Raw genomic sequence first — 26,480 nt, forward strand, 5'->3', positions numbered from 1 at the left:
GTTGGAAGCACTGGGAGAGGAAAACTCAGGTGCCATCCAAATGCATTACTCCCCAACACGTCAGGACCCCATACGCACTGAGCACGATGCCCTCAAGCTATTCTAGCATTCAACCCAAATCCATTCCTTCCCACTCATATCACAGCCCCTCTCTGGAGCCCCTGGACCCACTCTCAGCCAGGATCAGGCCTGGCAGGGAGCAGCAGCTCCGCCAACAAAGCAGCACTGGAAAGACAGCGCCGCGGTGAGCGCGAGACCTCAGACAAGCAGAGCTGTCAATCCGGCCCCGATCTCTCAAAAGATGGATTGTTTAAGGACAAAAAAAAAAGAAGAAGAAGAAGAAAAAAAGAGAAAGAAAAGGGAACTTACGGACATGAGCTGAGAGGCGGGGAAAAGAGGGGAGGGGAAATGAGCCTGGCCAAGTTAAAATTCCGACGGAGAAGTTGTGGCTGAACTATAGAGTCTAGACAACCATTCACCGACTGGCCTCAATTGTTATATAGCCTCTATTGTCTTAATTAACCATTTGGGCTGAATTGGGAGCAGACAAATCTTTTCTTCTGCGGCCCACCCCTCCTCTGTGCATACTCATGCAGACAAACACAGGGCTGAGTCAAGTGCTTTGATTTAAAAGCCCCCTCGGCGTCCACACGCACGCATCCATCCATCCACCCATCTATACACACACACACACCTTCTTTGGTGAGATCTTTGCAAGGTTCCTTGAGAAAAAGCCTCATCAAACAAGCCCAGGGAGCAGGGCAAGCTGGATGATGGGGAAGAAGTATATATATATATATATATATATATATATATATACACACACACACATATATATATGCAAATTCTGACGCAACACAAATGGGAACAAATGGGTTGATTCGTTTAATCTCCTAATGTGCTTAATAAAGCATTATTGCAATGCAAATTTTGTTTTAATGCTGGACGTATTTTATTTGCCGCGCTGGTAATTTTAGTTGGCTGAACCGTCCCCCGCCGCTTTGTTTTAAGGAGTTATTTCTGGTTGGGGTATTTTGAGGGGCCTTGTGCCAACTGCCAGCACCTGGGAATCTCTATGGCATCCTCTTAGGAGGGTTAAGCTAAATACATAGGAACCCCCAATTCCCCCTTGGTGACACCAACAGTGATGCAGGAGCCCTTCTCATGAGCCCCACTGCCTCTTTCTACCCCTCACCTTTGTGCCCCCATCCCTGCTATAGTGGGGAGCCCCATCAGTGGGATCAAGCACCAACATCCCCCATCCTTACCCCAAGCAGATTTTGGGCATCTCTGCAGAGCTCCAGTGAAATCCAGACTTTACCAGCACTGGGAGAGAGGGGGGAGAACTTGCCTCGTTTTATACCAGTGTGTCAAGGTGCAAACCTGATTGCAAAAGAAAGAAATTAGTGACAATTATAATCATCTTGCCGTGCTGCGGCTCTCTAATAGAGATCTGTCATTTTGGCAGGATAAATGCTGCTCGAAGAGCTCTGCGTGGCAAACACGGCCGTGTGCAAACGTGCAAGTTGGTGGATGTGCCAGAGTCCACTCTTTTAGCACAGAGCTGAACGTCAAACTGCACCGCAGGGGAGCAGAGGCATGGGTGATGGAGCACAGAAAAGGACTGGAAAAGTCATTGCTGTGTGCACTTGAGGGGGTCCTGGAACTGGAAATCCAAGGACAAAGCCTCTAACCCCCTCCTGTTTCACTGACCTCCTCTTGACACTGTATCTAATTGGGCTGGGGCAGGAGCAACACTGCAGGGATGGGCTCAGAGAAGGGACCCAAAGACCTTGGATGCATCAGTGAGTGTATCATGTGCAAGCCTCGAAAAGCAGACCCCAAATCTTCAGCAGCAAATTTCATTAGGCCGCACCTCCCCACCTCCACCAAAACACTCCACCCACTGCCAAAGCAATTTCCTCAGGGTCCTTTGGAAGAACAGACCCCACAGGGATGACTGGGGGGGGTCACCCACAGCCTCAGTCCAACCTTTCACATCACCCTCTGCAAGCAAACAACCATGCTCTAAAACACCAAGTAAAACCAGAGACCAAAGTAAGATGAAAGGCAGGAGCAAGGTATAGCACAGAGCAAAGATACACACCACAACCTGCAGCAAAACCAGGGGAAAGCAGAGCTCTTCTGCACCTGGCTTTAAATAGAGCAGCAGTCCCAGGTGCCTCTGAATGCTGATGGGTCTCAGGTGGGACCTGCCAGGTGCAAACGGGGTTTGAGCACCATGTGTATTGTGTGGATGCCCCCATGCATCCATCCATGCATCCATCCATGCATCCATCCATGCATCCATCCATCCATCCATCCATCCATCCATCCATCCATGCATCCATCCATGCATCCATCCATGCATCCATCCATGCATCCATCCATGCATCCCCTTAACAACAATACTTCACCTCCCTCACCCAATTAGGTTTGGCTCCCTTGATTTTCTGTCCAACACCTTTCATCACCTTGCAAATCCCCAACCCCCCCCCCCCCCCATTATAAAAAGAGCCACCACAAACATTTTCAGCAATCCGAGTTTTATTTTTGGCAATTCTTTTATACCACAAGAAAGGCGGTGGTGAAAATAAATAGACTTAAATAATACGAACAAGGCAGAGAAAATATGAACAAGGCCCCGTTGCTTTCTGCTAAAGTGCCTTCATTTCATTATCATTAAATTTGCCTAGTAATTAGATTTCGGTGCATGAATATTTAAAATAGATATATAACAGACAGGCTGTCAAGACAGAAAAAAAAAGCACGACAACATCAATTGGATAATTTTTGAGATGGAGACATTCGTAAGCAATTAAAAGATCTCCCGAGTTTGGAGACTTTGGTTTCCTTTCTTTTCTTCTTCTTCTTCTTCCATTGATTCCAGCTTTGTGTTCTCCACCTGCAATGGAAAGAATACGGCTGTAAATATGGGTACTACCATTCAGGCTTTGTTCTGGCCCCGGTGCCACCCCCTCTCCCTGCCCATCCCCATGGGGTCATGCTGGAACTTCTTGCTTAAATCAAGGTTGCACGGAGCTCCCGCCTTCATCTTCAGGCATTTCTGCTGAAAACAGTGATTTTGGTCCCCATTTGCATAATTGCACCGTTACATGCTCACCGGCTCCCTAATTGCATGACCTGTGCTCGACATTGCTGCCTGCAAGGGGCCAAGCCAAGGTGATCCTGCACCCATCCCTGTGTTCCTGCATTGCAGTGTGCCCATTTTGGGGGTGCTCAGAGCACGCAAAGACTGAGCAACCCGCTGCAGAGCAAATGACGAATCACTACCCAGCACCCAACCTGAGCTGGATGTTAATGCACGTTTTGTTCTTCATCGTTGCCATCATCTCGGGCAACTTAAGAACACACAAAACAGCCACACAGAACTAGAAATCCCAGACCTCAGCTTGGGTCATGCCTTCCCAAAATCTCCTTTGTAAGGTTTTATCAGCAAGAGCAGGGAGTGGAAGCAGTTGGTACAAGCAGCTGAGAGACCAAATCAAAAGCATGTGAGCAGATTAAAGAATCAATCTCCCCATTTGATGCAGAGGAAATCCCACTAATTATAAAGAAGGGGCTTATTTCCCGGAGTCGCTCTGTTTGAAGTCATCAAAACTAGCAATACTTAATTACTCTACTTTATGGAATATATAGCATGGAGCTCCTTCCCAGCTCGCCTGCTTTCTGGTGCCATTACTGGTGCTGGGGGCTTCCAGGGGGCAGTGGGGATGTTCCTCCAGTACCTCTGCACTTATGTATTCAAATGAAGCCCTTAGCAGCCCTATATGTGCCTGCAGGGAAGCATTTAAATGGACTTTAAAAGGAGGCTATAATGAAAAAATGTACAAAAAAAATGATTTAGCCATGCAAGCTACCTGGCTGTTATATTATCTGTGTGCATGCTATGCTGGCAAACACCTTCATCACCAATCTGCAATTGAGGAGATCAAAGAGAAGGTCCACCCAATCCTTATGGACAGAAGGGGTTGACTGCAGCTCCTCTAAGCTCTTAAGCAGCACTAAGTTGGCGTATCTAGATCGTGTCCATAGGTGGGATATCACTCACTTGGATGATCAGAGGGAAAGGCCATGAAAAGAGAAGGGTGGGCAGATGCAAAACTTCTCTGCATTGGAATGAGGAGAGCAAATGCCAAGGGTCTGCCTTCCATTAATAAATGGAAACTAAGTATAAAATCAGCTCTAAGTGTGTTTTCCCATATTGTTCTCTATCTTTATCCAGCTGGAGTGGGGAATTTGGGGATCTCTGCTTGCACCCGACGTCCTCATTGGGAACAGCAGCACTGCCTTGAGTGTTATGTGACCATTGGGGCTCCATCACCAATAGTGTCACCACCAAGGGTAGAATTAGGGTTAGGGTTAGGGTTAGGGTTAGGAGGAGGATCAGGGCAGGGGGAGCGCACAGGGGAACTCTGCTTGGAGCCATGTAGCTTCACAGCCAAAAAGTGGACAAAAAAGGTGTTTTTACACCACCCTGAGGTGGAAGGAAAGTCTGCTCAACCACAGCTTGGCCTGGCTGGGAAACAGTATTGGTGTGAGCAATGCTTCTGGAGGAACAGTGAGTATTTGTGAACCCCCAACACGTGGCTCTGCTGCAGGAAGGCAGACTGCAGCACTTCCCTCCCAGGACATCTTCTCCAGGTTCCTGCTGGCACTTCTTGGGCTCCATCTTCTCCAAATGAGTGTTAGCATCACCTGGAGATGCCTCTCATTGCTGTAGGTTTTCCAAGCTTCCCTGAGCAAGGATCAGTGTCAGTACTCATAGGCAGCCTCAGCCCGGTTGCTTTTCCCAGAGCATGAAGCTGGCAGCAATAAGAATGCTCTGAGATGGACCTGAAATAAACCCCTTATGTCTTTGCCCTCTTGGAACTGAGGAAAACCCCACGTGAGCACATTGCCCGCAGGCTTTGGCCTCTGGTCTTGGGCTTTATGGTACAAGAGGAGGAGAAGTGAACACCTGCACCTTTTCTAGCTGACAAGCAAGCTGCAAAAAGAAATGGATTGCATCCAAAGAAGCTTTCTAAGGCTGGGTGCTTCCCCACTGCAATCCATCACTGGTGAAGGGGCAGAGCAAAGGGCTTGGTATCAGCTCAGCCCATTGGGGGACACCCCAAGACCCTCTGCTCCATGGGGCACAACTGATAGATGCCTCCCCATGCCAAACTCATGCAGACACAAAGCCCCGCCAGGCTATTTGGGCTTAATACACCCTGAATATCAGCAGGTCAGCAAGACCTGCACCCTTGCATTAGCAAAGCAAGGTCTGGATCCCCACTGCCCCTTTGCAGACCCTATGGGAATGGGGTGACACAGAGCCTCCTGCATCCCATAGCGCGGCCGAGGTCCGTTTGTCACTTTTCCTTCATTATTTGCTGTTTGTACACAGGCATCATTAGGGATTCATTCGGTTTCCCTAGCAGCAGGCATTAGTCTGGCTTCCCTTTCCCCCCTCTCTCTCCCTCTCTCACCAGCACCCTTTATTTTTAGTGTCTTATTTACAGTTTGACAGAGTAACTGTAACCCTTGCAAGCTACTCCAGCGGCTTTAATCGGGGGAATAATGGGTCCTGTCTGGCGATGAATAGAATTTAGGGGACAGATTGTTCCACACTCGCCCGGTGGGGGTAATTTATTTATGTGCGCACTTGTCAGGAGGAGAAAGGGATGGGGGATCTGTATGCGGCGAGGACATCGCGCCGCTGAAAGGCGGAGGGGAAGGGAGAATGGAGCCAAACGGCCCTGCTCCCACTGCCCCCCCGGCAGCTGAATGCCTCCGGTGGCCGTGAACTTGGAAGGGCTGAAAGCCCCATTCCCAGGCTCTGGGCACGTCAGCGGGGCTGCAATGCTGCCGGCAGAGGGGCTCGGGGCTCCAGATGGGTCCAGGCACAGCGAACAGCCCTCCCTGGTTCTGCTCGCATAGCGGCGGCGCGGGGAGCTCGTCCCATAGCAACGGTACAGTAGTGGCAGCACAGCGGGGGGCTGGGAAGAGAGGCAAAGCCCTCGGAAAAAATACAGGATGGGCCCAGACAATGGTCCTCTCTCATATCATAAATTACACGGCGGCGACAAAAAGGGATGGGGTTGGATCTCCTCTCCCCGATCCCACAGCCTCTGGGCTCACCGGGTGCCCATCAGCATCCCTGGGTAGGGAGGATGCAGCACCCTTGGGAGCTGTGTTTGGGTGGTACATGGGGGGAGAAAGAAAGCCCCTTTGCTGTCTCTACCTTCCCACCAGCTGCATCTCTGCTTCCTGAGCCCACCACCCCTGCTCTGTACTATGTGACTGTGCTCCCTGTCTGTTAATACTAGGAGAATCTGGACATTCCAAATAAGTCACAATTTTTCCCCTCCTATTTCTTCACTATGGCTCAAGAGCTGGAGCATTTTGTGTTCGTTGCTTTGGGCTCCACAGCTCAGCACAGCTTATCCCATGAGCTTTTACCTAGCACAGGGAAAGATCCCTTTGGGACATGGTTCTGTGGGCTCTCAGTCTGAGAACCCCAGGCAGCAAAAGAAGGGTCTCAGGCTGTGCCCATGCAGCAGAGATGCTGGAGCTAAACAGCTAAACCCCAGGAGCAGGAATGTGCATCATCCCAGCTCTGTACTGAGGACAGGGAACAAGCTGAGCAAGCCCCATCCTACAGCCACATCCTGCAAGGCAATGTCCCTCACCAGAACAGCCGTTCAGTGCTGCAAGAAGTGTATTGGGGATGATGTACAGAGCAGGGCAGAGCACATGCAACCACTTCACCCACCCCAGGGTACCAACAGAACCATGGGTTCTTCATGGGCATCACCTCACACCTTTGGAGAGCTCAGTTCCTGCAAGCTGAAGGATAGCATAGGAGCACTGAACCAAACAGAATAGCAGGCTATGGAGCAGATGGGTGAAGCCTTGTGGTACAAGGGGACATGACAAGGATGGAGTGCAGCAGGTAAGGTTCGTGGTTGCATTTCATCTCAAAGCTCTTGCCAGCTCAGGTGAATCTAATGGCCCTATGACTGCAGGACAGCTCTGTGATGCTCCATCAGGAGCAGAGGTCAGAATGATGCCTTCATGCTCCTACAAGGACATGATGACAGTGGCTCCCAACCCAGCCCGAAACCCATTTAATGAAGACCTCCCCTTGGCAGAGATACCAAGAACTCTCCTTGTTCAGCTGAGCTCAAACCAAGGCAAGAGTGCCTGCGTGCAACTCAAACAAACAAAACAAACAGAAACACATGGAAGAAAAGGTGCTCCCGCCAGGAACCCCAATGCTTTTGCTGTCCACACCCTGGACACACTACTTGGAGAGCTGGACCCTACACTGCCACAGTGAGACCCAGAGCGGGGACCCTCAGCCGGGCACAATGATGGTCTATTCTGCTGATCACAAGCCTAATCCTCTTTGGTTTTTAATTGGCATTTGGGCTAAGCTGATTTAAACCTCTTCACCTTGTTGGGTTCCCCCCCTCCCCACTTCTTTCTTTTCTCTCTCTTTTTTCTTTTTTTTTCTTTTTCTTCCTTCTTTTTTTTTTTTATTATTGAACCCAATAACAACGCTGCCATCACCGAGCTCCCGGCACAATGACATCTTTGTGCGAAGGCGAGAGGAGAGGAAAGGGAAAAGGGAGGGGGGGGAGTGGGGAAAATGTGCTGAACCTACTGGGAAACAATGCTCAGTTTGTGGAGCAGCCTTGACCACTGGCAGAGCACCCGCTTCAGCTGCGCCACGTTAATAAAATCCCTGTCCCATCTGCAACCCCAGCACCTCACCTGTGCCCTCCCCCCCCCCCCCCCCCCCTCCAGTGCCCTCCAGTCTCACCAGTATGGCATGGAGCTGTGTCCCATCCCCAGGGTGCTCCTGGTGTTCCTATAGCCTGATGCCAGGCTTGCTCTGTGCTGCTCCAGGACATCAGCTGCTGGGAGGAGGAGGATGGAGGAAGGCACACACAGTGACTGTCCCCAAGATGGGTCCTGCTAGCAGCTCCCCACATCCAAGCTCTGCTGTGGTTGTGGTTTTCCTCTCCAGCCTCCACTCCTGGGTTGGTGCAATAGTGAGACATGATCTAAGTTAAAAACCACAAGCAACAGCAACGCCTTCCTTCCCCTCCTCCCCAGATTTACCACCAAAATAAGCACCTCAAAGGATGCTGCTTGTGGGTTTGGATGATTGAAAGTGAATAAAACAACAGTAAGAGATCGTGGAACAAAACCATACGGGTGTGAAAAGCTGGGCAGCGCATGGTGAGCAGCAAGACCATATTCCCTATAGTGTGGTCCATGCACCCATGGGGCAGGTCCTGGAATCTACTCAGTCCAGGGAGCTTGGGTTTATGGATAGCCATGAAAATCTGTGCTCTTACCAGGCAATTCTGAATGGACTTCCACCAAGACTCAAGCATTGCTTTTGGCTGGCCAGGAAACGAGTGGAGCATCACAGCATTGGAAGCCACTCTCTGCACTAGTGAGGAGAAAAAGAAAAAGGGATGAAAGTGGGATATCAACCCCAGTACTCCCCAGAGCTGCACTACAGGTGATTATGGCCACAGAATTCACCCAGCATCCCTCATCTCCATAGACCTCCAGCCATGGAGTTACAAGGCAGAGCCAAATGCTACAAACCTCATTCAAAAGAGCCCATTTTTTTTTCACCTGCCTCATTGGGGTGCTTTCCTTACCCCATTGCTCTGTACCACCCTGGGTTGCCAGCACAGATTTATTTCTTACATATTGGTTTGCCTTGTGTATTTCCCCTCCACATAAACCTTGCTTCATCCATGGCAATTCATGGGCTACTCATAGATTTAAGCGCCCAGTGCCAAATTTACTTGGCATGTTTAATAGGGGAAGGCACTGGGGCTGGAGAAAGATCCTTTTCTCTTGCCCTTCAGTCCCATAAATCATTGATAACAGTATAGAAACCAGAGAGGATCAAGCAGTGGAAAGGAAGCAATAAGCCAAGGATGGAGGCTCAGAAACACAGAATAGCAATGCCAAAGCCTTATATCCCAGCCCACATCCACTCCATGACTGCGTACCAGCATAAAAAGTGAGAAAAAGGCAGAAAAATCCCCCCACATACACACACACAAGTCTAAGCAGTGAGAAATCAGCTGAGAGGCCTCGGCTCAGCTGAGCAGCTAAGAGCCTTAATGCATTTTTGTGGGTGTTAGGGAATGAGTTCCCATTCTTGCACACGCGGGGCTGGAGGTGCTGGGTTGCCTCCGAAGGATCAGTGCCTGCATTGGGAAGGAGGTCTCAGCCCTGAAATGGGCACGGGGTGATGAAGCTCATGCTCCAACCCGATGGGAAAAAGAGAGATTTGGGGTTCAGCTCATCCCACACATTCAGACTCTTGGGTTTCTCGCTCTCTTGGCAACAGGTAGATGGGGAGACATTAGGAAGCACCAACACAACCTCATGGAGCACCGAGATCATCACCAGACAACATCCAATCACAACAGGCACTGCAGATAAAGCAGCCCAAAATAAATACCTCGAGCACCCAAAGAGAATCAACCAATCTAAAAGCTCCCAGCAGATCGAGTTGATATTCCTGCTCGTATCTGACCTCAGTGCCATCAGTCCCTACAAACCTCCTATTGGGTGCCCTGCGGGCTACATGCAATGCAAGGATGATCTTGGTTGTGTTTTGCACTGATATTATTCCCCCCACCCCCAATCTTTAAACAGCCACACAACATTCTCGGTCCAACAAAAGGGGGGAAAGAAATAATCAAGCAGCTGCTTCGTTAGTATTTCTGCAATACACGGTAATACAAATGCGGGCTGAAGCCGCTGCAAGATCGCTTGGCAAAAAGCAAACCAAAATATCCCCCTTGACACAAAGCAAATTTCAACAACCACCCCAAAAATACGTCGTGGAAATGACCGGATGCTCACGTTGGTCTCATCCCCATTGCAGAAATGGGAGATGAATCCAAAGGAAAGGATCTGGGGCTGATGATGGGGTGAACGCCATGGTTAGGAGAGGGAAAACGTGGGTGAGCAAGGCTAGGGTGAGCACACGGGGCATGAGTGGGGTGTGGGGCCATTGTGGGGTATGGGACCAAGGGCAGAGATGTGGGGCGGCTGCAGCCACGAGCGAGCATCGGCCATTTTATGTCGGCTGCCTAAAATGGTGGCTGGCACCTTTTTTTCCCTTTCCGCTACCGTTCCAGCACGCATGCACCCACAGAGAGGGGAGGGAGAGGGCCGCAGCCCCCTGCATACCAGGGTGCAGGGAACAGGAGCCAAGATGGAATTAGAAGGGGGAAATTAAAGAGGAGGGGGGTGGAGGGGGGGGGGGGTGAGCGGGAAGGATGCGCTCGCCTCGACGCGGCCCATCCGCCCTTGGCTTTATCCTATGGAAAGAAGGCATGGAGGGGGGAAAAAAATGGGGGGAAAAAAGGAAAAGACATGCCAGGTTTGGGCGAGGACAGCGGAGGGGGCAGGGATGCGCGTGGGGCGCAGGGAAATCTTCCCTCCTTTCTTCACTGAGCCCCCCCCCCCCCGTTTCCCCCCCCCCTTTATTTCGCCCTCCCTGCAATCCCGCTTTGACTTTTCCCACAGAAGTAGCCAACCTCCAGGAATGCAAATGACATTCATTATGCAAATGCATGCAAATCAGGTTTAACTATCGGAAGAAGGGCTCAGAATTGCTAATGGGTTAACTCTTTCGCTCACAACCATGACAACAAGAGCCCTCATCGCGCTGGCGCTTTGTGCTTCTCCATCACTCCCCAGGCACCCCAGCCTTACTGGGATCTGTGCCCTTACTGGGATCCCCATAAGCGTGGGATGAGGGCCACGGGGAGGGTAGAAAGGGGAACAAAGCACAGGGAAAACGAGAACAACAAAAACCCCATTGGCGTGGGAGTGGCTGCCCCTTCGTTAGACGCTGGTGGGAGATGAGACAAAGGCTGAAATGGAGGGAGGGGAAATAAAAAGAAAAAGGGAAATAAAAAAGGAAAGGGAGGGGGAAAAATAAGCCCCACCAGGCTGCTATCAAATAGACATCACTGTGGTGCATGGGCAAAGGGTGATGGCACCCTCCAAGCTTTGGCCATTTGCATCCGAGAGGGTGCAGAGCCATCACCCCCAGCATAAAAAAGAATACATGGCTGAAATCCCAGCTTTATGCATCCCCCCCCCCCTCCCCGCCTCCTTTTATTTTGATATCAGGGGAATAAAGCAGTAAATAAAGGGAAAAAGTGACACTATTTCTTATGGTGTTATCACCCGGGAGGGATGGAGTGCATGGGAAAGTGGCCGTGATGCAGCAGTGCTGCAATGCGCCTGGGATGCTCCAAGCGCACCGAAGGCCATGCTGGGCTCGAAGCAAAAACCCCAGGGCAGAGCCCCATACCTGCTGCAGGGGGGCCAAGATGCATGCACAGCATATGACTAAGTCATTAATAAGGGTTAGGGTTAGGCTTGTATTGATTAGCATTAATAATATCATGTTTCCGTGCGTTGGAATGCGCTCTCTCTTTGTGTCTTTCACCTGATCCCAGGCTGCTTTGCAAGCTAAAACGTTGAGCATTTCTCCAAGCCTCAAGTGTCAAAATGTAAAGAAATAGATCGGTGAACCCCCTCCCAGCCAAAACAAGGATGAGAGAGGAATAAGAACAAAAATACAGTGTGGGTTTCTGTATTTACCCTCTGTCCTCTAGCTGGGAATCTACCAGCCATGCTCTGCTGCTGAGTGCACCTCCAGTTGCTTTCGGTTTCCAAGTATAGATGTGATTCCAGAAAGCTGGAAATGGAGGATTTTCATTCTTACCATGATTTCCAATATTGATTTTTTTCATGAATTAAACGCACACACAGTGGGAGGTTGGTGGGTGCAGCCATCCCAACAGCTGCTTATTGCTAATGGCTGAGACTCGGCATCGTTATCATATCACGGTGCTGAGGAGGCAAACTTCTTTAGGAAGGTGCTTTAGATGCCTCCTTAGGAGTGTACAGATTGTGGGTAAATGGTCATTTGGGAGGGATGGTCACAGGGTAGGACTTAGCACATACCTGGAGTCAATGGCATCCCCAGCGCCACAGCAAAGGAGGAGCGGAGACGGCTGAAAGGAGAATTAATGCTTTTTAGCACAGTGTAGAAATCACTCGACTTTATCAAACCTCCCCAAATTGAGTCACGTGAAAAAAGCCTTATTAACCATTATTAACCATTTTCACCATTATTATTAAAGGAACTCTTCTTTATTCCCTTTGCTTTTCCTTCCTCTTCCTTCCCTATCCCATCCGACCCCTTGGAAGCCATCCCCATTTGCTTCACCCCACTTTGCTCCTTTTATCATCACCTCTTTGGCCCCAAGGAGATCGTTTTTGCTGCCCCAAGGCACAAAGCAGCACTTTTGGAGGCATGATATGAATGGGGAGGAGAAGGGTAAAAAAGGAAGAATGACAAAGAAAAGGAAAAAAGAAGAAGAATTTTTACATTGAGGTGTTAAGAGAAACCATTGTTTGCAGAAGTTGGAGATGAAGGGGAGAGGAGGCCTTGGTCCTCACTTGGGTTTTCCAGCTCTGTTGACACATTTACTCCTCATCACCTCCAGCAACATCAAGAAAATGCCTAGAAGGTGAATTGTGTAGGGAAATGTGACTGGGTTGAGACCAGGAGGCCAAGCATCCTCCTCCAGTTGCACCAATAGCCATTGCTGTCAGAAAGACCTTTCTGTTGTACATGCCCAGTTTTCTTCATCCTGGATGAGGATGAGAAATGAACAAGGGCACATTGGAAGCACCACGCACAGAGCAATGCCCTTCTGCATCCCATCATGCACGGACAACGCTCATGGGACAACCCCATGCCCTAAGGAAAGCACTCGTATCCAGAACCCTGACTTCCTACCACTTCCATCCCAGCAAAGATAAAAAAGGGGATTTTGCAGCAGCAAACAGAGGGTTGTGGGCAGCAATGGGAGCACTCGATGCCCATCAGCTCGCAGCATTTCAAGGCAGAACGCAGCTGGGAAACGCAATTGGGTGGTGGAACCTCAATTCCTCTTGAGGTCACGGAGGGGGGGATTTGTGCTTCGAGTGTCAGCCCTGAGGACCCAGAAGGCAGCGTGGTGATTTTTAAACCACCATTTTTCTCATCTCGGTGTTTTCTCAGCCCTATTTTAAAGCCGGCTCACGAAGCATTTGGGGGCCAGACTCCATTTTTCAGCAAGAAGCAAAAAAAATAATAATAAAGAAAGCAAGCAAGCAAACCCACCACCCTTTTCTTTTTTTTTTCTCCTCCTTTTTCCCCTAATTTTCCCAAAGACTTCAGAGGCGTGAGCACTCGAGAGTCAAATTTGCCCAGGACCTGCATCCCTTAAGAAAGCAGTGCTCATTCGCCTTCCACAAACTCTGCAGCAGCAACAAAAGTCCCTTTCAAGCCCTTCCAGACGCAAGTCCTTCAGCTCAATTAGTCAGGCACACAGGGACACAAAAAAGCCTCCCATTCAGGCTAGTGGCTGGCTGCGGAGGACAAGGGTGAAGAAAGGATCTTTCTCCCACGCTTTCACTGGGTGTCATAACAAGCAGAAAGCCCTCTTATGGGAGGATTATTGGAGATAAGAGCCCAGGCAAGGGGCTGGGGCTGCGGGAGGAGAGCAAGGAGGATGCCGAGGCTCCCACCAGGGCAAGCACGGTGCACGTTCAAAACGATGGTGCTGGCCCCCTCTGCCCATGCACAAGCTGAATAATCCTGGTTTTCCATGGCAACCTGCAAAGCAAAGAGCCTCGCAGCCGTGGGTTCTGCAGCCGCGCGCGGTGCGTGCTCCATAAAGCACCCAGCTCCTCTGGAATGGAATGGCCTTGAGATAAAACTTCATTCTATTTTTTTATATAGTGTATATATATATATATATATATGTTTTAATAGGGAATGGGTTTCTCTGGGCTTTGGCTGTTCAAAGCTAAACCAAAGCAAAGGAAGGAAGCAGACTCCCCAGAAGATGGGTCTGTGCCGAACCTGCAGCCATCAGTGGCCCATTCAACCTCCGCAGCTCCCAGGAGCCCCTGGACCCCAACAGCTCCTCGTGTCATCAACTCAAGCTTTCAAGCAAACTCCATCCCCGATACCCTTCATCAGCCGCAGTTACATTCCCAGTTCCCCACACCTCAACTCCATCATGCATCTCCAAAGAGCACAGCCAGGTCATCCAAAGACACAATTCCTTTCCGTTTTATTTTTCCCTCTGCAGCTCATTCATGGGAGATAAGGACAGCCCAGCCCATGGTGGGTGGGGGGCTCAGGAGGGTACAAAACCAGCTTGAGGCTGAGGAACCCACACAGAACCCACCAGCTCTAATTGTAGGGTATGGGGCTCTTCCCTCCCTCCAACACTGACTGAAAGGTAGAGCAGAAAGAAGGGCTGGAACAAAGCTAATACCTCAAGGGAAGCTCTTCCTCCTTCCCAAGGAGGACTCAGTGCCTCCAAAAGTTGAATCACAGTCCTGCTGTCCCTCATCTCCTCCCTATTACCCACACAGTGCCTTTCAAAGGGAACAAAATGAATCCAAGGACAGATATATATATATATATATATATATATATACACACACACATTTTTTTTCCTCCTAACAAAAACAATTTTGGGGTGGGTGATGCCCATGTCACACTCACCCATGTTCATCCCCAGCACTTATTTAATCACGTTTTTTTGCCAAGATCCAGGTGCAGGGATTTGAGACCGAGTGCTCACACACTTGGCATTGCCCCCTTTTGTCCCCCGCCCTGGTGACACCAAAAGCCCTGAAAGTGGAATTAAAATGATTTTTACACCTCCTAGAGCTGTCAGAGCCACAGCTTAGGGATTACACAGCTCAGCACCGTAGCCACGAGCACTGGCTCTCAGCAGCAGCAGGGCAAATCCTCATGTCACACCAGCACGAGACCGCTGATCGGAGCACATTCAGCCAGGAGCTGCTCCCACCCTCACAGACCTCAGCGATCTGCTCCGTGATTCAGCTCTCAACACGTTTCCCATCATCTTCCTACAAAACCCACCATGACAGCACCACTTTGCAAACGCTTGCCTGCTCTCGAGCCCCCCGGCCAGCAGCCATCCCCTTTTCATTGCCTTCTAGAGAAAGCAGAGAGCAGAGCTGGCACGCACACTTTGCTATCTCCATCCCCATAAACCCTGCAGGGCAACCAGAACACAGCTTTAGGACTATTTTTTAAGGCCCCCTATCTTAATGGCAGTGCTGTCACATTGTCCCAGGCCAGCCAAACCTCCTCCAACATGGGGTAAATGGGGAGCAGGGAAGCCGCCAGCGGCTCTGCTTTCACATCCAATCACCCTCAGAGCATCACAGAGACCAACCCAGCTCCACCAGTGCCTAGCTCAGCATTTTCCTTCCTGCTGCAGACGCCAAGGGAAATACTGTCAGCTGTCCCCCCAGGGCACCCGTCGATTCCCATTTGGTGGATGCCATGTGCCATGTTGGCTTGCTGAAGGGGTAGGATTGGAGAAAGCCCCTCATTGCTTTCTTTTTTTTTGTTCTGTAGGGGAAAAAAAGTAGCACTGGGCATCCCAGTGCTAATGCAGGACATGGCATGACCCATTGCAGAGCACTGCAAAGTCCCAAATCTGCAATGGGGGCAGAGCTCAAAGACAGTTTATGCAGAACACAGCCCTAGGATGCTGTTCTCACTGCCAAAACTCAACAAGGGCCTGATTTGGTTCCTCCAGGAACTCATTGCGCCCACTCAGATGCTTTGTCATAATCCCAGTGTGAAAATCACACCCTTGGAAACCCTCAGGGCTTGGGAGCCCTGATTATTTAGAGAGGAACGGCTGCTCCCAGCACAAAGACACAGCCCCAGGACAATGAGGAGCAGACCCACACAGACCCGACATTCCCAAGCATTGCCTTGGGAACAGGGTGAGGTACAGACCCCAAAACCCCACTGCTCCCTCGTGAGCATCACCAGAATCCATCCATCAGCACTGCAGCCCCGCTGCCATCACTTGGGGTTAGAAACATAGATATTCCTGCATTCAGACAGGCACACACATACGGTTTCTTTGTGACTGCACTATTCTTCACCTCCCTGGCCCATAACGTGAGGGACCCAATGGGTCACAATAGGGATGATGAGGGCTGGAGACCTCAGAAGACTTCATCCATTTGTTTAAAGCAAAAGCAAGTCAACCTCAGGTTCATTCCTAGGATATTTCAAGGTGAAAATGATGCACTGAATCGAAACCAGTGTTTGTCAATAGTTAAATTTGCTTAAGTCAGTTCTTCTCGATCACTCATTGACCCACTGATTAATTAGTATCGCCTTTAATCCTTTCTTTGCTCCCACCAAGCTGCTTCAAGCATGAAAAAGGACACGGAGGGCTGATCTCTCAGTACAGAACATGCAAGCATATCTCCCATTAACGTCTCCAGCAGTTAGGTAGACGCAAGGGAGAGACGAGCAGACAGTGCTGAGTGTTAACCACTCAAATCACAGTGTCCAAGCAAGCTTAAACAGCCACATATAAGCTGCAATTTAGATCAACGTCATGCCAACACACGGGGCTCCTATTGCCAGCACACTCTGGGAGCAAAGTGGGGAGAGGAGGAAAGAAATAAAGGTAGAGAACAGCTGACTGCAGGATTTCAGCCCCCAAAGGCCTGGGGATGGCCATGCTCACAATGACATGAGCCTGTAAAGAAGTTCTGCTAAGACAGAGAGCATCTGATAAGCCCCACAGGGTGGGAGAAATGGCGCTGTTGAATATTGGCTCCCATTTGGAAGTGCAGGATCGCACCCAGCAGGGATGAGGTGAGCAGGGAACGGGTTGGACGCTAAGCATCCCCTGCCCCATGGGTCATCAAATTCCCCACAGAGCTTTGCCCTCATCCCAGGTCACCAGCCCCATTTCTGCCCGTGCCTTTGTTAGAGCTGAGCAGGTGACAGCATCTCACCACAGCCTATGGCAGCATCGCCTCAGCCCTGTGCCCACCAGGATTGGTCACCTGGGAAAACCAAAAGATGATGGCACACTGCTCCAGGCCCCTGATTGGCGTCGTCCTTCCTCCCTCCCACCCCCAACTCCCCCCCCCAGACCCAATCCACTGTCCAATGGAGGGTGGCACGTGGCTACTCCCCAGCAATAAAAGCACCTCACCCACTGTGTCGTACCCAGTGAGCCACTTGCATGGGGACACACAGCTGTGCCCAATGCCTACCTGCACCCAAATATCTACTGGTGGCACCGGGAACCTCACAAGGGACAGCAGCACAGTGACATCCTGCTGCCACCAAAGCCAGGTGGTCAACTCCATCCCACACTCAGGCACAGGACAAGCCCCATAGGAACCTTCCATGGGTTCAATGCTCTCCATCCTTCCACTCTCTGCCATGTGTCCCCCAGACTGGGATGTGCCACCAGCCTGGAGGAGCAGCAGGGGATACAATGAGAGCACATAGAAACATCCCTCTGCCCCAGCACCGGGCTGCAGAACAAGAGCAACACCAGAGCACACATAAGAAGAGGTGGATCAAGGGGGGGTTATCCCCAAGGAAATGGGCTCAGGGAGGTGGCACATATATCAAGTGAGTCTGAATTATGGGGCTGTGGATGAAGAGGTGAAAATGGTCTTGTTTATTAAGCTAAAGTCATCACAGGAGCATGACTCATCTCTGACACTGCATCCCAAACTACAGCCTTCCCCTGCACAAGGTCCCAGGGACAGTTGCTTCCGAGCTCCCTCTCCCCTTTGAAGAAATAAAAGATCAGGATGAACAAAGTAAAAATAAATTAATAATAATAATAATATCCTGATGAGCACAAGAACAAAACGAGCGGGTCCAGCACGGGTCAAAAGCCAGCTCTTATCCTACACCTCTCCCAAGGTGCAAAGCTTGAAATACTCCCTTTCCAAAATCAGTTTGGCCGCTATCGCTCATGTACTTTATTAGGAGATTTACCGCCCTCCCCCCAAACCCCAACCTTGGAATCACCATTATGAGATCATATATTATATATATATATCCTAACCCACTCAAAGAGCTTTGTGTTCTTCAAAGCAGCATCAAGACATGGAACAAACGGGCCGCCAGGTTGGGCAGCTGGCATCTAAGCAACCTGGCCATAGCAGCGGGTAGGGAGCACCCAGTGCACATCTCTGACCCCCCAGTCCCCTTCTAAAGCAAAGCAGGTAGAAAACCTGGATTTCATAAGAGATAACAGAGTGAAGGGAGCGAGGATTGGTGTGAATTGGCATTCAGAGAGGATAAAGAATGGAAGAAAAAAATCAAGTTCCCCCCCCCATTCATTTCGCTCCGCTTCGAAGGCAAATTAAATAGATATTCTTGTTAATAAATCCCCAATCTTGGATCAAAGAAACGTTCGTAGGCAAAGGGTTGAAAGAAGAAAGGGAGCTTTTGGATAGAGGTACAAAAAGAGGGAAGAGGAAAAAAAATAACACAAAGAGAGCCGCAAGAAACCATTTTCCAAATCACTGCATCGCTCTTTCTAATCTGGATACCAAGTTATCTCTGTCAGGGAATGAAGCTAAATAGATTGGAAACAGTGGAGTTGGGGGGGAGGAAAATAAAAGGAAGAGAATCCAGTGTTCATATTTGCAAAACAACCATTAATAAACAGTGCTCGGTGGCTGCTTTATTAAACAGATAATCCAGCGCGGTAATCTCTATTGATTTATGGGTTCTGTGATGCTATAGGAGCAGTTATGCAATGAGAGTTCATCCTCGATCTGCAGTCTGGGTCCTGTGCTTCACTAATTCCCAACCTGATGGGACGTTTTACTTTGTTAATTCAATTACGGTCAGCAGACGAGGAAAGAACGGCACCATCCTCATTGGGTTCAAGGCAGAACCAGAAAACACGTTCTTAAAAAGGGGGGACAAATCAGGTCTTGAAATGAAGAAAGAATGAAATCCTACCTCGGTTTTCATTCCAGTCTCAAAAAGTTGCCTTATTTTTTTTTTTCCTCCTCTCCGTTCTTTTTTTTCCTGCCTCTTGTTTCCTTGATCTTCTTTCTTTCTCTTTCATTTCTCTTTTTGTTTTCCTCCTCATCCTCCGGCTGGATTTCCTTTCTTCTCCACATCCTCCTCAGGCGTGTAATGGGGTTATTTTTACTTTCGGTTATCTAGCTTTATGAAGAATCGACACCACTCATACAGCTAGATAACCAAAGATAACAACCAACCCCTGAAGTCTACAGCACTAGAAGCAAAAGGGGCAACCTCCTCTTCTCCAGGGGGCTTCCAGGCATGTGGCTTTTAGAGAGGGAACGAGGGAGGAAACGAATAAACAGAGATGCAAGAATTAGCAGTGGGATCCGTAATGCCAGCATACAGCTACAGCGGGGCCCTGAGGCTGCAGCCCAAGCAGAGCAGCAGCGCTATGGGCAGAATCGGGCCCTTAGAAACACCATTTGGAGCAGAATTACGAGACAGCCACGCAGGAACAGCCTGGGTTTGAGGGGGGGGGGGGGATCGAGCCCCTTTCCAGCTTAAAGCTGTTTCGTTTGCAAACGAACCGACGTTCTGCAGGTGCCGAGGATTAAGGCCGCGTTATTTTTAATAACCCCGAGCTCTGTTAAAATAATGCATCCAAGCCGGTGATAATGAAAGCAAATAGAATTCGCACCGGTAATTTAGGAGACATAAAAGGACGTCTCCCCACCCAACGAATGCATTTAACGCTCGCCAAACAAAACGACTGCAAATAAAAAAAAAACCACACAACACCAAACAACCCCAAAAACCTGCAGCTTCCAATAAATAATAACTTGGCTTGCTTTGAAATGCAGCCCGGATCTGGGGGTTAACGGACGGGATGAACGAACGCGGAGGAGACGATGGTAAAGAAGGGAAGGGAGGGAGCGATTCCTGCTCGATGCTCAGCACCGCCGGCCCAGCCGAGGAACCGCGTCGGGCCCCACGTTCCGCTCACTGCTCCTGGGGGCGGGGGGGGGACCCGCAGCCCCGCTCCTTCCCTGCTGGCCCGGCCTCCCTCTGCCCTTTCTTCGTTCTCGGGAGCCGCAGCCCTCCTCTCTGTGTCTCTCTCTCCACCTTCCTCGGCGGTTCCGTTTTCCTCGCGTTCTCTTTTCCCTTAAAGGTAACCGCATCCCACCCGGGGGTGCCCCTTACGGGCCTCACCCTTCCTCCCACCACCAGAGGAGCTCCCTCTCTGCAGTGCCTCCATCCTCCCCGGCTAACCGGCCTCCATCCTCCGGAGGTGGAAAAGGGATTGTGGTGGTTGGGGTTGGGGGGGGACCACCATCCCGCCCCCTTCCCCAGCAGCCCGCATCCCTCTCTCCTGCCTTCACCTGCAGTCTTTTCCTCGGGGAATCTCCGTTCGTCCTCCTCCACCTGCAGCATCCTTTGCTCGGAGCGGCCGGACAAGATCCACACTGCAGGGGGCGCGGAGCCGAGAGCTCCGAACCTCTGAGCCTGCAGATGGGGCACGGCATCTCCGAGCCTGCAAATGGGGCACGGCACGGCACGGCACGGCACGGCACGGCACGGCACGGCACGGCACCTACCTGCTGCCCGCAGCCTCTGCGCCGGGGGGGAGCGGAGCGCGGCACTTTTCATTCATGCTTTCCCACTCCCGGCCCTCAATTCGGCCTCTCATTGGCTCTTCCCTTCCTGACGTCACCACCTCTGGCTCCGCCCCTCTGCAGCGCCTATCGCTTTATCAATGGGCGGGGAGGGGCCGCTCTCACGCACCGCCGCCACCCCTCACCCCCATCCTTGTGTCTCCCCCCCCCCATCCATCCCCACTCCCCCACCCGCCCCCAGAGCTCCCAGCTCAGCAGCCCCCCCCCCCCCCATCTCCAGCACCTCGCAATGCGACCACCGCCCATCGCCACCATCGCCCGTTGCCACCAACTGCCACCAACCGGCTTCGGTCAACGCCGTTCCCAGCCCCATTGCCTGGCTTTGGGGGGGGGGGGCTCAGCCCCACAGCCCCCGCTTTGTGTACACCCCCGCAGACGTTGCTTTTCTTGCCGTTGTTCTGACCCCGCGGGCTCTCAATTAATTACCCTTTTATTTTTCCCTCTTATCGCAAGAGATAGCATCAAAATGAATAAGGCGATTTATCCTCAAATAACAACAACAAAAAAGGCCTGTTCAGATATATTTTTTTTCCTGTTCTCATAAAATTCCTTTTTCCCTTGATCTATTATTATTATTATTATTATTATTATTATTATTATTATTATTATTACATCAAAACAGCCCGGTTCGGGGCTGCACGTTTCGGGGGCTGTCCAGAATGGCCACCTCCTGTATTGCAGCCATCAGGGCCGCATCCTCACCACCCCCCTTTCCCCACCAGGACCCCTTCTCCCAGTTTCCCCCATTAGGGATACTGGAGCTGCTGCCCTCGCTCCAATGTGAGCATTACGGCCGAGGTCGGGGGCAGGTGGAGAGAAGCTAATGGGGAAATGAGGTCCTGGGGAGCCAAGGAGAGGTGGGGAACCCCCGGCCGGCTCCAGGCCCACAGCATTACCTCCACCCACCTCCTCTCTCTGCTTTCCCGCACCCCCGAGTGCCCCCTTCCCCCCCGTATCCCCCCCCCCCCCCGGAATGTTCACTTCCAGTCCTTCTCGGGGGTGAAAACCACAACCGAGGGCAGCGCTCGCCCCGCTCCGTTCAAGCCCCCGCGTCCTGCTCCCACTTCACCGCTTCCCCGACACCCACTCGGGCACCCACCCTTCCGCTCCGGGGGTGGGGGCAGCGCTGGGCCCTCTAGGTAAGGCCGGGTCCTACGGGGACAGCAGGGAGGGGGAATAAAGGAGGTTAATGGGGGGGTTACGTGGGGTTATCGGGGGGGGTCGGGAGGCGTTAATGCAGCGGCTCCACGCACCCCATTCCCTCCGGCGGCCAGGAGGATTTATTTCAGACATAACCTCAATTTTCCCCCTTTCAATTCAACTTAAAAAAATAAATAAATCGACGTAATAATAATAATAATAATAATAAAAATCTATAATTTTAAGCCCTTCTCTTCTCATATATACCTAAAACCTCCCGAAGAAGGAACCGCGATCCGACCGCTCTTCATCCCGAGAGCGAAGCATCGCGTTCAAACTTCAGCTCTCCCAATGACGGCTCATTTCTGCCATCCCAACGACGTCCCGGGGCAAGAAGACACGAGCGGATTGCAGGAGACGCCCGGGTGTGTTTTGGGTTTCATTAGCAAATGAAAAACCCCCCTGCTCCATGGTTTGCTGCTTTCCGACAAAGTCGCTTACGCAAACTGAAGCCAGACAAAAATGCAAACAAATACAATGAGCAGCCGCACAGACCGAGGCTGGGGATCGCACGCTTAAGGGACGATTTAGAAGACGGCAGGCTTTAAAATTGGTACGAATCGTTGCATGAAAAGAAAAAGAAATGAAAATAGAAAGGCTCGATTTGGGGCACCCAGCGGCTCCCAAGAGCCCATCAGAGCAGCGCACGAAGAACCGAGATGCCTCCCGTTGCTCTTTTTCCTTCCCCCCCCATTCCAAAAACAACAACTCAAGCTCAATCTCCCCAAGCCTACGAGGAGAATTAAGGACACGCCGCGGGGATGCGTATTTCTAAGATAAATAGGAAATAAAAGGAGAAAAAAACAGAAAAAAGAAAAGGCTTTTCGTTCCTGCCTGAAAAAGCCGTGAGGAGGAAAAGCCGGTGCCGGGCCGCTCACATCTGGCCAGATGTGCTGTCCTATGGAGGGGAGATGGGGATCGCAAGGATCCAAGAGGGACAACACCGAGGCGGGGGGGGACGCGACCCTCTCATAACAGATCTCCCCCCCTAACTGAATGTCCCCGCGCTGTGACACGCTGCGCTCGGCCCCTCACTCTTGCTGGGGGGCTCGGGAGACCACGGGAGAGCACGGAGCCCCCCCAGCAGCACTTCTACCCCTCAAGGTCGCACTGGTTTTGTGGGGCGAGATGGGAGGCGAATGAAGGCACCTGGAATTGCCGGATTTTGCACAGCCTTGCACGGGCCTCCCTTCCTTAGAGAGGGAGAGTGAGGAGGAGACCTCAGACTTTCATCCACAACCCGAAATGTTGGGGTTCCGGGGGCGCGGAGGGGGTCACGGCAAAGGGTAAAGTGGATCTCGGTCCGTGCCCGGCCCTTCTCAAACTTTCCAAGCTCAGCTCCGCGGGACACTGCGGGAGGTGGGGGGGTGGGGGGGGGCTCAAGAAGAACCCACCCCACGCCCCCCAGTCCCTTGCAGAAGGGCGGCATGAGTAGGACCCCCCCCTCCACTCCCCTTTCCCGGTTCATCCTCAGCCCCCTCGGTCCCTAATAAAGACGCTTTGAGAGACGGATCCCTCCGCCCCCCCCCCGCCCCTCATACCCCCCCCCCCCCCCATCCGCCGCCTTACCCCCTATTTTTTTTTTTTTTTTTTTATTATTATTATTATTTTCTCACCAAGTCCAATAAATTGAGCGGCTTGTCTGGCCTCAGACGTGTTCAGCAACCCAAGCCTCGAGGCTTTTGTTCCTCCGAGTCTCACATTGTTTGTCCGGCTCCGAGGCCGGGTGAGCGCCGTGCACACACTCTCCACGGGGGCTCCGCGGGGGCCCCTCCCGCAACGACTCTGGGGGGCCGCGAGGAAAGCGGGACACAACGCTGAGCCTCCCCACAACCCCCCCGTCCCCGTCCCCACCCCCCATCCCGTTCCCAGGGGCTTTCCCCGGCTTCTGCCTCCACGGGGCCTCACGTGTGACGTGGGACGTGGGGCAGAGGCAGCGCTGCTGCTGGGGCTGCGGGTAGCTGCCTGCGTTGCCCTATAACTCTGCCTGCACTACCCTGTCTACACTGCTCACCTGCTTGCATGCACTATCTTGCATTCCCATCTTGCATCCCTACCCTCTATCTCTTCCTTTCATTCCTACCCTGCATCCCTTCCCTGTATCCTTGCCCTCTATCCCTGCATCCCTGTCCTGTATCCCAGTATCCCTGTATCCCTTCATCCCTGGACCTGTATCCCTGTATCCCAGAACCCCAGTATCCCTCCATCCCTGTATCCCTGTATCCCTTCATCCCTAACCTGTATCCCTGTATCCCAGTAGCCCAGAACCCCAGTATCCCTGCATCCCTTCACTTCTAATCTCTATTCCTGCATCCCCATAGCCCTACATCCTCACATCCCTGTATCACTGAATCCCTGTCCTGCATCCTTGCATCCCTCTCATGTATCTCTGCCTCCCTGCACCCCAGTATCCCCCACATCTCTCCCTTGTATCCCTGCACCCCCCATCCCCGTATCACTGAATCCCTGTCCTGCATCCCTGCATTCCTGCATCCCTGCATCCCTCCCCTGTCTCCCTGCATCCCTTACATCCCTATATCACCGAATTCCTGTCCCGTATCCCTGCATCCCTCCCGTGCATCCCCTCATCCCTGTATCTCCGTGTCCCTTCCCTGTATCCATGCACCCCTTCACCCTGCCTCCCTTTACCCGGCCCGACCCGCCTCTCCCCACCTCTGCATCCCCCGGAGCGGACGAGGATCTTCTCTGCTGCCCCACGGCCGGAGCCGACGCTGGAGGAGAGGGGGCCGAGCCCAGCGTAAGGATATATAGGAGCGGCCGAGGAGCATCCACGTAGCCTATACGTAAAGTATACGTGTTATATTTTAAAAAGTTGCGATGCAAATGCGGAGACAGATCCAGAGCGAGGGAGGAGGCCGGAGGAGCGGGGGGGGGAGGAGGGAAGGGGGGGGCTGCGAGGGGGAGGGGAGCTGAAAGATTTCAAAGCATCCCGAACCTCTGTATTGCGAGAAATCGATCAGCAAAGCGCAGCAGCCTGGCAATTAGAAGCTCATTACCATATATGCAAATATAGCAACCCTATCACCCCAACCACGGAGGCAATGAGAGCTGCGAGATACCGAGAGCGTTTTTGAGCGGTGCGCTGAACAAGCAAAACCGATTTGGGTCTAAAACCCGGGGGTTGGGGGGCTGGGGGGGCAACCTGGGGACCCCTCGGGGCCGCTCCCGATCTCCTTGCGGAGTTATTTCGAGGGAACCGTCGCTTTCTTGTATTCCATTTTATTCGAAGGACTCAATAAAACAGAGATTTCCCGGCTCACTCGAGTTTCCCCTCGTTGCTTCGCGAGTTACACTCGGATTTCTAAGCACCGCCGTTCTGGTTTTGAGGTGGTTTGGGGTTTTTTTATTTCCCTTCTCGCTTGCAAAACAGCGGTGAACGCGGGTGGTGCTGCGGGGTCCCCTCGGGATGGGGGTGGGGGGTGTATAAGGGGGATATGGGGTGAGATGGTGGCATTGCCAGCGTTCCCCTGGCGCTCCGTGAAGTTACAGCGGCTCCGCTCTTCCCCCTCCCGTCCTCTCGGAATGACTTCGTTTTCCCCTTTCCTCCTCGGTCTCTCCAAGAAAAGCGATGCCCTTTGGAGGCTCCGGTTGAACCGAGCTCCCCTTTTCTTCCCCTACATCGGCTTTATTTTTTCTTTCCACGTTTGCCTTCAGAACACCGACAGCCCCAACCCTCCACTTGAGCGCGAGGGAACGAAAGCACGAATCGATGTTTCCCCTCTGAACGGGGTTTTCAAGCCCCAAATATCACAGCATCCTGCTGGGCTTTGGGAGGGGGAACCGAACCCGGACCCCCTCCCTGCCCTGAGCCCATACCAGGCTCGGCAGCACGGAGCAAAGCGATTGCGGTGCTGGGGAGGACGGTGGGGGACAATTATGGCTTTAATTGGGAAAAGCCCTTCCAGCGGTTGGATTTGCAGCTCGGCTGCTGAGCCGCTTTGCCCACCTCCGTGCGGGTCGCTGCTGGCTGCATTCCTGTGTCCCATCCCTCAGTCCTCAGCGTTTAATTCTTTGGGTGTTTTTGTTATTTGCCATTTACAGTCAATGGCCAAAAAAATAAAGAAACAGAAACCAAAAACGGGAATGATCCCGCACGGCCATCGGATCTTCCTTTAACCCGGCTGTTTCATCGTATGTTTTTGATTCGGTTATCATTTATATAATTGGGGAACGAAGCCGATACTTTCTTCAAACCTTCCCACGAGTTTCGAAAGGCAAAAAAAAAACGCCCTTCAAAAAGGGAAGTAAAAAGATATCTCTCCCTTCCCTCCCTCTGGTTAAATTCGCAGCATAGAGATAAGCGTTTTCCTTCCTAAATATCCCCCCTCCCCACTTGGACCCCTTCGGTTCTTCTCCCCTGGTTCTCCAAACACGGATTTCTTTGCTTTTCCTTTCACCGAAGCATCAATAGAAGAAATGGGCGATTTTTGCCTTCAAGCCGAAGATCGGCCGCGGTCCCCATTTATTTTGGGTTCGCTTTTTCGCTTTATTTTCTCTGTTGCTGCGCTCTTAAGAGCGGGGCTGTGTGTCTTTGGGGGGGGGGTTGATAAGGTGGGGGGGGGGAGTGAAATCAACTCATCGCATTGCTCGGATTTCCCTTTGCCATCACGGTGTCCCCGCAGCCCGAAGAGTTTCGCACCCGTTTGGGT

At 51.7% G+C, this 26,480-nt stretch overlaps 1 long non-coding RNA gene across 3 annotated transcripts; it reads right to left on the bottom strand.

Annotated features, from left to right (window-relative positions):
• Positions 1-2,533: 2,533 nt before the first annotated feature.
• LOC140263457 (uncharacterized) lies at positions 2,534-24,573 on the bottom strand. Of its 3 annotated transcripts, XR_011905912.1 has the most exons (6): positions 24,484-24,573; positions 23,427-23,595; positions 12,037-12,086; positions 8,373-8,470; positions 7,832-8,047; positions 2,534-2,905 (listed from the first exon to the last, which is right to left on the bottom strand). It is a non-coding gene; the product is annotated as an uncharacterized lncRNA (long non-coding RNA). The 3 variants fall into 3 exon arrangements; XR_011905911.1 differs by lacking the exon at positions 23,427-23,595 and having other exon boundaries at positions 24,484-24,558; XR_011905910.1 differs by lacking the exons at positions 23,427-23,595; positions 24,484-24,573 and adding an exon at positions 18,926-19,118.
• Positions 24,574-26,480: the final 1,907 nt, after the last annotated feature.

The sequence above is a fragment of the Excalfactoria chinensis genome, chromosome 31 (genome assembly GCF_039878825.1).
Source record: "Excalfactoria chinensis isolate bCotChi1 chromosome 31, bCotChi1.hap2, whole genome shotgun sequence".
Lineage (NCBI taxonomy): Eukaryota > Metazoa > Chordata > Aves > Galliformes > Phasianidae > Excalfactoria > Excalfactoria chinensis.